This window comes from Ranitomeya imitator, chromosome 9 (genome assembly GCF_032444005.1).
Source record: "Ranitomeya imitator isolate aRanImi1 chromosome 9, aRanImi1.pri, whole genome shotgun sequence".
In the NCBI taxonomy this organism is placed as follows: Eukaryota; Metazoa; Chordata; class Amphibia; order Anura; family Dendrobatidae; genus Ranitomeya; species Ranitomeya imitator.
The window spans coordinates 7,678,651-7,692,400 of record NC_091290.1 but is presented as its reverse complement, the minus strand read 5'-3'; the positions used below and the strand labels follow the sequence as shown (position 1 = coordinate 7,692,400).

The following is a 13,750-nucleotide window of genomic DNA, read 5'->3' as shown; positions in this document are numbered from 1 at the left end:
CCTTCAGCAGAGCAGAGTATATAAAGTGCCGCCATCCAGTAACATGTTGTGCAGCGACATGTATCTGCCTTCAGCAGAGCGGAGCATATAAAGTGCCGCCATCCAGTAACATGTTGTGCAGCGACATGTATCTGCCTTCAGCAGAGCAGAGTATATAACGTGCCGCCATCCAGTAACATGTTGTGCAGCGACATGTATCTGCCTTCAGCAGAGCGGAGCATATAAAGTGCCGCCATCCAGTAACATGTTGTGCAGTGACATGTACCTGCCTCCAGCAGAGCGGAGCATATAAAGTGCCGCCATCCAGTAACATGTTGTGCAGCGACATGTATCTGCCTTCAGCAGAGCGGAGCATATAAAGTGCCGCCATCCAGTAACATGTTGTGCAGCGACATGTATCTGCCTTCAGCAGAGCGGAGCATATAAAGTGCCGCCATCCAGTAACATGCTGTGCAGTGACATGTACCTGCCCCCAGCAGAGGGGAGCATATAAAGTGCCGCCATCCAGTAACATGTTGTGCAGCGACATGTATCTGCCTTCAGCAGAGCAGAGTATATAAAGTGCCGCCATCCAGTAACATGTTGTGCAGCGACATGTACCTGCCTCCAGCAGAGCGGAGTATATAAAGTGCCGCCATCCAGTAACATGCTGTGCAGTGACATGTACCTGCCTCCAGCAGAGGGGGCATATAAAGTGCCGCCATCCAGTAACATGTTGTGCAGTGACATGTACCTGCCCCCAGCAGAGGGGAGCATATAAAGTGCCGCCATCCAGTAACATGTTGTGCAGCGACATGTATCTGCCTTCAGCGGAGCATATAAAGTGCCGCCATCCAGTAACATGCTGTGCAGTGACATGTACCTGCCCCCAGCAGAGGGGAGCATATAAAGTGCCGCCATCCAGTAACATGCTGTGCAGCGACATGTACCTGCCTCCAGCAGAGCGGAGCATATAAAGTGCCGCCATCCAGTAACATGCTGTGCAGCGACATGTACCTGCCTCCAGCAGAGCGGAGCATATAAAGTGCCGCCATCCAGTAACATGCTGTGCAGTGACATGTACCTGCCCCCAGCAGAAGGGAGCATATAAAGTGCCGCCATCCAGTAACATGCTGTGCAGTGACATGTACCTGCCCCCAGCAGAGGGGAGCATATAAAGTGCCGCCATCCAGTAACATGCTGTGCAGCGACATGTACCTGCCTCCAGCAGAGGGGGCATATAAAGTGCCGCCATCCAGTAACATGCTGTGCAGTGACATGTACCTGCCTCCAGCAGAGAGGAGCATATAAAGTGCCGCCATCCAGTAACATGTTGTGCAGTGACATGTACCTGCCTCCAGCAGAGCGGAACATATAAAGTGCCGCCATCCAGTAACATGTTGTGCAGTGACATGTACCTGCCTCCAGCAGAGCAGAGTATATAAAGTGCCGCCATCCAGTAACATGTTGTGCAGTGACATGTACCTGCCTCCAGCAGAGCGGAGCATATAAAGTGCCGCCATCCAGTAACATGTTGTGCAGTGACATGTACCTGCCTCCAGCAGAGCAGAGTATATAAAGTGCCGCCATCCAGTAACATGTTGTGCAGCGACATGTATCTGCCTTCAGCAGAGCGGAGCATATAAAGTGCCGCCATCCAGTAACATGTTGTGCAGTGACATGTACCTGCCTCCAGCAGAGCGGAACATATAAAGTGCCGCCATCCAGTAACATGCTGTGCAGTGACATGTACCTGCCCCCAGCAGAGGGGAGCATATAAAGTGCCGCCATCCAGTAACATGTTGTGCAGCGACATGTATCTGCCTTCAGCAGAGCGGAGCATATAAAGTGCCGCCATCCAGTAACATGTTGTGCAGCGACATGTACCTGCCTCCAGCAGAGCAGAGTATATAAAGTGCCGCCATCCAGTAACATGCTGTGCAGTGACATGTACCTGCCTCCAGCAGAGGGGGCATATAAAGTGCCGCCATCCAGTAACATGCTGTGCAGCGACATGTACCTGCCTCCAGCAGAGGGGAGCATATAAAGTGCCGCCATCCAGTAACATGTTGTGCAGTGACATGTACCTGCCCCCAGCAGAAGGGAGCATATAAAGTGCCGCCATCCAGTAACATGCTGTGCAGCGACATGTACCTGCCCCCAGCAGAAGGGAGCATATAAAGTGCCGCCATCCAGTAACATGCTGTGCAGCGACATGTACCTGCCTCCAGCAGAGGGGAGCATATAAAGTGCCGCCATCCAGTAACATGCTGTGCAGCGACATGTACCTGCCCCCAGCAGAGGGGAGCATATAAAGTGCCGCCATCCAGTAACATGCTGTGCAGCGACATGTACCTGCCTCCAGCAGAGGGGAGCATATAAAGTGCCGCCATCCAGTAACATGCTGTGCAGCGACATGTACCTGCCTCCAGCAGAGCAGATTATATAAAGTGCCGCCATCCAGTAACATGCTGTGCAGCGACATGTACCTGCCTTCAGCAGAGCAGAGTATATAAAGTGCCGCCATCCAGTAACATGCTGTGCAGCGACATGTACCTGCCTTCAGCAGAGCAGAGTATATAACGTGCCGCCATCCAGTAACATGTTGTGCAGCGACATGTACCTGCCTCCAGCAGAGCAGAGTATATAAAGTGCCGCCATCCAGTAACATGTTGTGCAGTGACATGTACCTGCCTCCAGCAGAGCGGAGCATATAAAGTGCCGCCATCCAGTAACATGTTGTGCAGTGACATGTACCTGCCTCCAGCAGAGCGGAACATATAAAGTGCCGCCATCCAGTAACATGCTGTGCAGCGACATGTATCTGCCTCCAGCAGAGGGAAGCATATAAAGTGCCGCCATCCAGTAACATGTTGTGCAGTGACATGTACCTGCCCCGAGCACACGCACTCAGTTTAGGGCGACACTGTGTTCACAGCAGATCCGTCGGCCATATTAGAATAATCCGTAAGATGGCGCTGTAAATGACGCTATATGTCCATCTCCGTCGATCCCAGCGGGTTCAGATCGGCGCAGTAGTGCTGGGCTCCCTGGGTGACAACGTTGCGCCCGAGGCTAAGGACGGAGCCTGGTGCGTCACCAGCACAGGAATCATTACAACCAGCAACATCCGCAGGAGAAATCTGGAAAAGCGGAGTCCAGTGCTGGAGGCTGACACTGAGGCGGCTGACACTGAGGCACCAGCGCACGGCGTGGAGCGTTATCACCCTCTTATCACCCTGCCGTGCTCACAAGCTATTTAAAGTGGAAGTCTGGATGTGACTAGTTGTCACCTAAGCGCAGGACCAAGAACGCCGAGATCAACGGGACCAACCACCGAGACCCTCACACCCCGCCGGAGCCCCATCTGATCGGCGGCTGGGCGCCATTACATTTCCATGGGACTGCCGTACAGCCGGGCACAGCGCTGCCACGTCCACACCTCTCCTGGACAGTCTACTGATTACAATAGCAAGAGTCCCTCTTAAAGGGGTTGTCAATCACTCTATAAACATCCAGAATCCCCGCTGGTCTTCAGGCAGGTGACCACTGCAGCCAATCGCATCTGTTTGGGCTGTACAGGAAGTGCCTGCTCTGTTTCAAATACAGCCAGTCACGTTGCAGCAGTGCTGTATACCGCTGTGGCCAGTGACTGACTGCAGCGGTCACATGCTCATCTGGCAAGAACAGGAAGCCTGGAGACTCGTGAGGGTCTGGGCAGTGCTGGGATTAATGAGGTGGGGGATCGGTAACGAGAATCTATTATTTTTATACTCGTTTTTAATATTTTATGCATTCTGGAGAGCCGCTTTGATTAATTTAAGCCACAACACAGGCCTTGACCAGCTCATTACTGGGGGAGGCTTCTAACTATAAGGGGGGATTGTATATGGACGGACCCCACAACGTGTGACCCAGGGAGCGAGGTGACAAGGCGCTCTGCAGCTCAGCCCTAAAAATACATTTTTTCTGACACTTTGGAAACGTTCCCGCGTGAAGTAACTCTCCCAAATAAGATGTAACACTCGGGAGCTGGCAGCGCCCGCCGCTCACCCAGGCACTGTTTCCATGCCGACCAGAGAGATCTATTTTTTGCCACCGAATCCAGAGTTCAAATTATAGCACCAGGTATAATGAGATTCCCGGGAAAGACGGAGGCGGCAGACGGCACCGCTCTACCTGCAGCGCGACGGCACCGGCACCGCTCTACCTGCAGCGCGACGGCACCGCTCTACCTGCAGCGCGACGGCACCGCTCTACCTGCAGCGCGACGGCACCGCTCTACCTGCAGCGCGACGGCACCGCTCTACCTGCAGCGCGACGGCACCGCTCTACCTGCAGCGCGACGGCACCGCTCTACCTGCAGCGCGACGGCACCGCTCTACCTGCAGCGCGACGGCACCGCTCTACCTGCAGCGCGACGGCACCGCTCTACCTGCAGCGCGACGGCACCGCTCTACCTGCAGCGCGACGGCACCGCTCTACCTGCAGCGCGACGGCACCGCTCTACCTGCAGCGCGACGGCACCGCTCTACCTGCAGCGCGACGGCACCGCTCTACCTGCAGCGCGACGGCACCGCTCTACCTGCAGCGCGACGGCACCGCTCTACCTGCAGCGCGACGGCACCGCTCTACCTGCAGCGCGACGGCACCGGCACCGCTCTACCTGCAGCGCGACGGCACCGACCCCAGGACACCGACACACGGGTCACACGGTTAGGTTCCTTTCACACACCAGTTCTTTCTCATCAGTCACAATCTGTCGAATTTTACAAAAAACGGATCCAGCGACTGATGCAGACAGACCCGTTTTCTTCTCATAGACTTGTATTAGCGGCGGATGGCCTCACGTTTCATCAGTCGTTCTTCAGATCCATCGAAAATGGCTTATCCGGCGGCCAGAAACAACAGACATAGCAACGTTTTTGTGTCAGTCGAAAACTGGACAGCTACGGATCCGTCACCGTCCATCGTTTGCTAGAATGGAAGCCTATGGTGATGGATTCCATTTTTTTTTTTTTTAACTGAGCATGCTCCGATTTTTCTTTAGGAATCAATTAGCCAGATCCGGCAAAAAAAAAACAAACAAAACGGATCTGCTGCATCAGTATTTCACATTCTGCGACGGATCAGTTTTTTTTTCAAAATTCGACAGATTGTGACTGATGGCAAATAACTGATGTGGAAGAGGCCATGGCGGCCAACTGATCCTAAATGGCTGAATACTAAAGACTGGATATGGTGACGAGCTGTCAGACCCCAAACCCAGGACCCCGATGCCACCCTGGAGGGGGTCAACCGTGCCCACACACGAGGCAACAGGGGCTGACGGGTAAGGGGCCGACAATTAGCAGATGTGCACGGTGAAACGGCACAAGTCACTTTATTATTTAGTAGTTTTTAGATTTTTCTCTTGTAATGTGGAAGCTGGAAACAGTAAAATATAACGTAGTAATTATGTCAGGAGGTGCCCGGGTCAGGGGGGCCATGCCCGTATCAGACTACCCCATACAATTAACAGCTGCAGATAGCGGTCAGCGCGTCCATCTGGTTGTCAGATACCGGTCTCAATACTCGCCTGGTTGTCAGACATCGCTCCTGACTCCCCCATACACTGCAGATAGCGGTCTCAATACTCGCCTGGTTGTCAGACATCGCTCCTGACTCCCCCATACACTGCAGATAGCGGTCTCAATACTCGCCTGGTTGTCAGACATCGCTCCTGACTCCCCCATACACTGCAGATAGCGGTCTCAATACTCGCCTGGTTGTCAGACATCGCTCCTGACTCCCCCATACACTGCAGATAGCGGTCTCAATACTCGCCTGGTTGTCAGACATCGCTCCTGACTCCCCCATACACTGCAGATAGCGGTCTCAATACTCGCCTGGTTGTCAGACATCGCTCCTGACTCCCCCATACACTGCAGATAGCGGTCTCAATACTCGCCTGGTTGTCAGACATCGCTCCTGATTCCGCACATACACTGCAGATAGCGGTCTCAATGCTCGCCTGGTTGTCAGACATCGCTCCTGACTCCCCCATACACTGCAGATAGCGGTCTCAATACTCGCCTGGTTGTCAGACATCGCTCCTGACTCCCCCATACACTGCAGATAGCGGTCTCAATACTCGCCTGGTTGTCAGACATCGCTCCTGACTCCCCCATACACTGCAGATAGCGGTCTCAATACTCGCCTGGTTGTCAGACATCGCTCCTGACTCCCCCATACACTGCAGATAGCGGTCTCAATACTCGCCTGGTTGTCAGACATCGCTCCTGACTCCCCCATACACTGCAGATAGCGGTCTCAATACTCGCCTGGTTGTCAGACATCGCTCCTGACTCCCCCATACACTGCAGATAGCGGTCTCAATACTCGCCTGGTTGTCAGACATTGCTCCTGACTCCCCCATACACTGCAGATAGCGGTCTCAATGCTCGCCTGGTTGTCAGACATTGCTCCTGACTCCCCATACACTGCAGATAGCGGTCTCAATACTCGCCTGGTTGTCAGACATTGCTCCTGACTCCCCATACACTGCAGATAGCGGTCTCAATACTCGCCTGGTTGTCAGACATCGCTCCTGACTCCCCCATACACTGCAGATAGCGGTCTCAATACTCGCCTGGTTGTCAGACATTGCTCCTGACTCCCCATACACTGCAGATAGCGGTCTCAATACTCGCCTGGTTGTCAGACATCGCTCCTGACTCCCCCATACACTGCAGATAGCGGTCTCAATACTCGCCTGGTTGTCAGACATTGCTCCTGACTCCCCATACACTGCAGATAGCGGTCTCAATACTCGCCTGGTTGTCAGACATCGCTCCTGACTCCCCCATACACTGCAGATAGCGGTCTCAATACTCGCCTGGTTGTCAGACATCGCTCCTGACTCCCCCATACACTGCAGATAGCGGTCTCAATGCTCGCCTGGTTGTCAGACATTGCTCCTGACTCCCCATACACTGCAGATAGCGGTCTCAATACTCGCCTGGTTGTCAGACATCGCTCCTGACTCCCCCATACACTGCAGATAGCGGTCTCAATACTCGCCTGGTTGTCAGACATCGCTCCTGACTCCCCCATACACTGCAGATAGCGGTCTCAATGCTCGCCTGGTTGCCAGACATTGCTCCTGACTCCCCATACACTGCAGATAGCGGTCTCAATACTCGCCTGGTTGTCAGACATTGCTCCTGACTCCCCATACACTGCAGATAGCGGTCTCAATACTCGCCTGGTTGTCAGACATCGCTCCTGACTCCCCCATACACTGCAGATAGCGGTCTCAATACTCGCCTGGTTGTCAGACATTGCTCTGAGGTGCCTCCAGCTTGCAGTGACTTAACAGGTAGGGTTGTAGGAGGTGGAGGCGACTCACAAACGAAGGGGAGATAATGAAAGCAGGGGGTGGATTGGAGGAGGTGGGTCACATATTTATAGTCATGGGTTATAACCTGACAGTGTCTGTAGTTTACTTAGCAAAATCCTGACGGCCGGTTCGCTTTAATGGGTGCAGAAAATCTGCAACAGCAAAAACGCACCAAAAAGCGCAATGTGGGAATGTAGCCTAAAGGAAAACCAGAAAAGTACATTCCCTGCCCCCTTCCCAAAATCAGGGGCTGAGCTGCAAATACCAAACACACCAAAAGCCTGGCACAGACTGGTACCAGTGCCCCTCACCACCGATTACTAAGCGTAAAGCTCCACCAGATGCACAGGCAAAAATGCCATAGATGCCTCAGACATGACGGATCATCAGGAGTTATAATCGTCCCGTCTACAGGACTGTAATAACCGGAGCCTTCTGAACAGTCTGCCAGATTTATTGGATTACAATAAAAAAACAAATACATAAAACCCATCACAGAACTTCATGATTTCTCAGACTCCATGATAAAACCGCACTGTAGTGCCAGCACCGTCCGCGAGCTCCTGCGCGGCTCTCCAGGTACGTGTAACCTTGCAGCGCCCGAGGCCATGGTTCCTTATCCACCTCCTTCACGTGACGGAGCCCGCACCAGCTAATTGCTCCGACACTGGAAACTTAGCACTGCTTTCCCAACAGACTCCACTTAACACCTTAATGGCCGGACGCCGGCGGCAGCATGGGGAGTTCAGGATGTCAGATACTTTATTTATAGGGAAAGGTAGATGGGGGGCTGCTCCTCTGTGTATTACATACTGAATGGAGACCTGAACAGTGGGGGGATCGTATGGCGAACGGGGGGCGATCACCACTGATCACTGGAGAGGGACCCACATCTGCATGTCAGAGCGCCATCACGAGACCAAAACAAAACGGGTTTTACAATTTATGGCTTTTTTTTTGTTAAACCCTCCTGATGTAACAAAAACATGAAATAAAACGAGAGTTTAATGAACCCTGGGTTATAAAATTCTAGATCCCTCCGCTCTTGAGGAGTAAATTGTGAAGATGAGCCACCGCACCGTGCTAACCACCGAGCCACCGCACCGTGCTAACCACTGAGCCACCGCACCGTGCTAACCACCGAGCCACCGCACCGTGCTAACCACCGAGCCACCGCACCGTGCTAACCACCGAGCCACCGCACCGTGCTAACCACCGAGCCACCGCACCGTGCTAACCACTGAGCCACCGCACCGTGCTAACCACTGAGCCACCGCAACGTGCTAACAACTGAGCCACCGCACCGTGCTAACCACTGAGCCACCGCACCGTGCTAACCACTGAGCCACCGCACCGTGCTAACCACTGAGCCACCGCACCGTGCTAACAACTGAGCCACGGCAACGTGCTAACCACTGAGCCACGGCAACGTGCTAACCACTGAGCCACCGCACCGTGCTAACCACTGAGCCACCGCACCGTGCTAACCACTGAGCCACCGCAACGTGCTAACAACTGAGCCACCGCACCGTGCTAACCACTGAGCCACCGCACCGTGCTAACCACTGAGCCACCGCACCGTGCTAACCACTGAGCCACCGCACCGTGCTAACCACTGAGCCACCGCACCGTGCTAACCACTGAGCCACCGCACCGTGCTAACCACTGAGCCACCGCCTGTGCTAACCACTAAGCAGCAATCGAACTTCCATAGTTTAGGCCAGGAGGCTGGAAAGAAACATGACGGGTCAGAAGCCCAAACCTCTTACTTAGTTTTCCGGTCACCTGAAGCAGTCACGGTAACCACAATCCGGCCATCACTAGGAGTCCGCACACCAGCACCAATCCGGCCATACCTAGCAGTCCGCACACCAGCACCAATCCGGCCATCACTAGGAGTCCGCACACCAGCACCAATCCAACCATCACTAGGAGTCCGCACACCAGCACCAATCCGACCATACCTAGCAGTCCGCACACCAGCACCAATCCGACCATACCTAGCAGTCCGCACACCAGCACCAATCCGGCCATCACTAGGAGTCCGCACACCAGCACCAATCCAACCATCACTAGGAGTCCGCACACCAGCACCAATCCGACCATACCTAGCAGTCCGCACACCAGCACCAATCCGGCCATCACTAGGAGTCCGTACACCAGCACCAATCCGACCATACCTAGCAGTCCGCACACCAGCACCAATCCGGCCATCACTAGGAGTCCGCACACCAGCACCAATCCGACCATACCTAGCAGTCCGCACACCAGCACCAATCCGGCCATCACTAGGAGTCCGCACACCAGCACCAATCCGACCATACCTAGCAGTCCGCACACCAGCACCAATCCGGCCATCACTAGGAGTCCGCACACCAGCACCAATCCGGCCATACCTAGCAGTCCGCACACCAGCACCAATCCGGCCATCACTAGGAGTCCGTACACCAGCACCAATCCGACCATACCTAGCAGTCCGCACACCAGCACCAATCCGGCCATCACTAGGAGTCCGCACACCAGCACCAATCCGACCATACCTAGCAGTCCGCACACCAGCACCAATCCGGCCATCACTAGGAGTCCGTACACCAGCACCAATCCGACCATACCTAGCAGTCCGCACACCAGCACCAATCCGGCCATCGCTAGGAGCCCGCACACCAGCACCAATCCGGCCATCGCTAGGAGTGTGCACACCAGCACCAATCCGGCCATCGCTAGGAGTGCGCACACCAGCACCAATCCGGCCATCGCTAGGAGTGCGCACACCAGCACCAATCCGGCCATCATTAGGAGTCCGCACACCAGCACCAATCCGGCCATCGCTAGGAGTCCGCACACCAGCACCAATCCGGTCATCGCTAGGAGTGCGCACACCAGCACCAATCCGGCCATCGCTAGGAGTGCGCACACCAGCACCAATCCGGCCATCGCTAGGAGTGCGCACACCAGCACCAATCCGGCCATCATTAGGAGTCCGCACACCAGCACCAATCCGGCCATCGCTAGGAGTCCGCACACCAGCACCAATCCGGTCATCGCTAGGAGTGCGCACACCAGCACCAATCCGACCATACCTAGCAGTCCGCACACCAGCACCAATCCGGCCATCACTAGGAGTCCGCACACCAGCACCAATCCGGCCATACCTAGCAGTCCGCACACCAGCACCAATCCGGCCATCACTAGGAGTCCGTACACCAGCACCAATCCGACCATACCTAGCAGTCCGCACACCAGCACCAATCCGGCCATCACTAGGAGTCCGCACACCAGCACCAATCCGACCATACCTAGCAGTCCGCACACCAGCACCAATCCGGCCATCACTAGGAGTCCGTACACCAGCACCAATCCGGCCATCGCTAGGAGCCCGCACACCAGCACCAATCCGGCCATCGCTAGGAGCCCGCACACCAGCACCAATCCGGCCATCGCTAGGAGTGTGCACACCAGCACCAATCCGGCCATCGCTAGGAGTGCGCACACCAGCACCAATCCGGCCATCGCTAGGAGTGCGCACACCAGCACCAATCCGGCCATCATTAGGAGTCCGCACACCAGCACCAATCCGGCCATCGCTAGGAGTCCGCACACCAGCACCAATCCGGTCATCGCTAGGAGTGCGCACACCAGCACCAATCCGGCCATCGCTAGGAGTGCGCACACCAGCACCAATCCGGCCATCGCTAGGAGTCCGCACACCAGCACCAATCCGGTCATCGCTAGGAGTCCGCACACCAGCACCAATCCGGCCATCGCTAGGAGTCCGCACACCAGCACCAATCCGGCCATCGCTAGGAGTCCGCACACCAGCACCAATCCGGCCATCGCTAGGAGTCCGCACACCAGCACCAATCCGGCCATCGCTAGGAGTCCGCACACCAGCACCAATCCGGTCATCATTAGGAGTCCGCACACCAGCACCAAACAATAACGACTCTGCTGAGCCCAATTGTTGGCTCCATTCACCTTTACTGGAGTGTAACGGCTCCACGTTATGTCAAAGTTGCAGCCTACGGGTGCGATGTGGCCACTAATCACACAACTCATCCTCTGACAGATGCAAGTAATACACGGGCTCTTGTAATAGACCAAAAACCCCGATGCAGTTCGCCCGGGACTTAGTGTCCTGCGACTGTTTAATATAAGAAAACCCCACAACTGTGAAATGGCAGCCGGGTCGCCTGCAGCCGGTCTGAATGCAGTGTGGATATTCATGCCTGTAACCCGGGGCCTTCAGAAATCTGCCATCTCCGATCAGTAGCGTCCATTAGGAAACCCATCAGCAAATGATCACTTCCACAGTAAAGTCACCGCACTGGACATGAAACATTACACCAGGAAAAGGAGGCCGAGAATGAAGGGGCTAATTTAGTACGGCCTCCCTTGACAGTGTCGCTCCTGTCACACGCCGTGCATGCAGGCACTGTTGACCTAAAACCCCCTTATAAGTGATCCTTTCCAATGGTGGGTTACTCGGAGCGTGAACGTCTATGTGGGAGTCAGCACAGATCGCCGCCAGTCTGACAAGGCGATTTCTGAATCACGGTCTCAGTGTAAAAGCTGAGACTACACACAGCGTCCTATCCACCCCAAGTGCACACGACCAAAGTAAGGGATCCCGGATCCAGCCATAAAGAGATCTGGAAATAAGGTCCAATCCTAAAAGGATCTCAGAATGGAGACCAGTAGGCAGTAATGGAGGATACGGCGTGTAGATCTCGGGCTCTGCCGGAAGCTACATGACGACGTTCGGTGCAGGGAGCGGTGGCACTATTCTCTGGTGACCTGTGAGTGTAATCGGAGAAGACGACACCTCGCAGCACAAACCCAGCAATGTACGGGCGGAAATCTATCCGGGGTAATCTGACCTCAATCAGTAAAACTACTGCTTGTGTTCAGACAGAAACCCTTCAACCTAACAAATTTCTCACCTCTAAACCCACAAGATTCCAACAAGTCAAATAAAGCGGCTGCAAAAAAAGAGCGGAAGACGTCAGACACACGGCTGAAAATATCCCAAATCTCACATCCTTAGCAAATGCCTCCAGTTGGCCCAAAGTCACTGCTGTCTGGGAAAACGATGACATCCGGGGGAAAATAAAAAATAAAAAAAATAGGCAGACCTTTGCCGTGAAGTGTGGCCTCATCTCATCTTCCAGTGATCGGCTGCAGCGCTGCAATTTCCGGCAGTCACACAATAGCATAAGAGCTGCTGAACTTCTGTACATTTGACTTGAGAAGTGCGTGTATATGTATGTATGTATGTATGTATGTATGTATGTATGTATGTATGTATGTATGTATGTATAAAGCATATATATATATATATATATATATATATATATATATATATATATATATATATATAGCAATACAAAAATGGAACAGCACAAATCCAATACTTATCTTCGGGTGCAAGGCCCAAAACAACCTGTCCACTGGTTATTCTTGGTCAATATACTTCACAAAAATAGGCAGCACTCCAAATTCTTAGAAAAATGTGCAGGGTTTTATTATACCCACATCTCCGTGCAACGTTTCGGCTCTGAATGAGCCTTTCTCAAGCCTTGAGAAAGGCTCATTCAGAGCCGAAACGTTGCACGGAGATGTGGGTATAATAAAACCCTGCACATTTTTCTAAGAATTTGGAGTGCTGCCTATTTTTGTGAAATATATATATATATATATATATCTGCAACACCCAACATGCAGCAGTTATGAGGCCATGATGGAAGTGATAATTTTGCAGCAGCCTAAGTGCCACAGATTGCTGACCCATCTTAAAGGGATTTTATGGTTTCCGAAAACCCGTGTCCCCCTGCTCTCATTTTGTTTTTACTAGAAACCGTGCTTTACTCACTCTCCTTGGGTCTAATGGCGAGTCTCCCCTGCTGCTCCTGGCGTCCATTATTGTCTGCAGCAGAAGAGAGGTTGACAGTCCAGTGTGCGTGCAGGATTACAGCCCCCAGAAGAGGATCATCCAGGGAGAATTAGTGGCCTGACCCTTCTCTGTGCTTCGTCTGGACATGGTGTCAGCAGTCACACCACCCTCCACTCTCCATGTGAAGGAGAAGGGATTAGGGGAGCGACGCCGTCAGTCTTCACCTACACACGGCCCACAAAGCTGCACTGCAGACTCACAACATGTCTGAATCCGACAGCACGGTGCAACAATAAAGCCCTGCAATGTGCTAAATACATTCATATGTAGGAGAAATTGGAGACTTACATTAACGTTCTGTGTCCTGAAAGGGCAAGCAGCGGCCCGGAGCTTGTGAGACCCTTATATCCTATGCGGTGCCTGAGGGTTAAAAAGAAAATAATTAATAAAATGCATCTCCATTATGTGCAGTTTATGTAACATCTCTGAGGTTTAGGTCC

At 53.4% G+C, this 13,750-nt stretch overlaps 1 protein-coding gene across 18 annotated transcripts in view; it reads right to left on the bottom strand.

Annotated features, from left to right (window-relative positions):
• CELF1 (CUGBP Elav-like family member 1) overlaps positions 1–13,750 on the bottom strand; it is a 41,829-nt gene that overhangs the window by 20,733 nt on the left and 7,346 nt on the right. For all 18 annotated transcript variants that reach the window (XM_069739838.1, XM_069739839.1, XM_069739837.1 and 15 more), the window contains exon 2: positions 13,599–13,670. The gene's annotated coding sequence lies outside the window, so the exon portion shown is untranslated. The remainder of the gene's footprint in view (positions 1–13,598; positions 13,671–13,750) is intronic.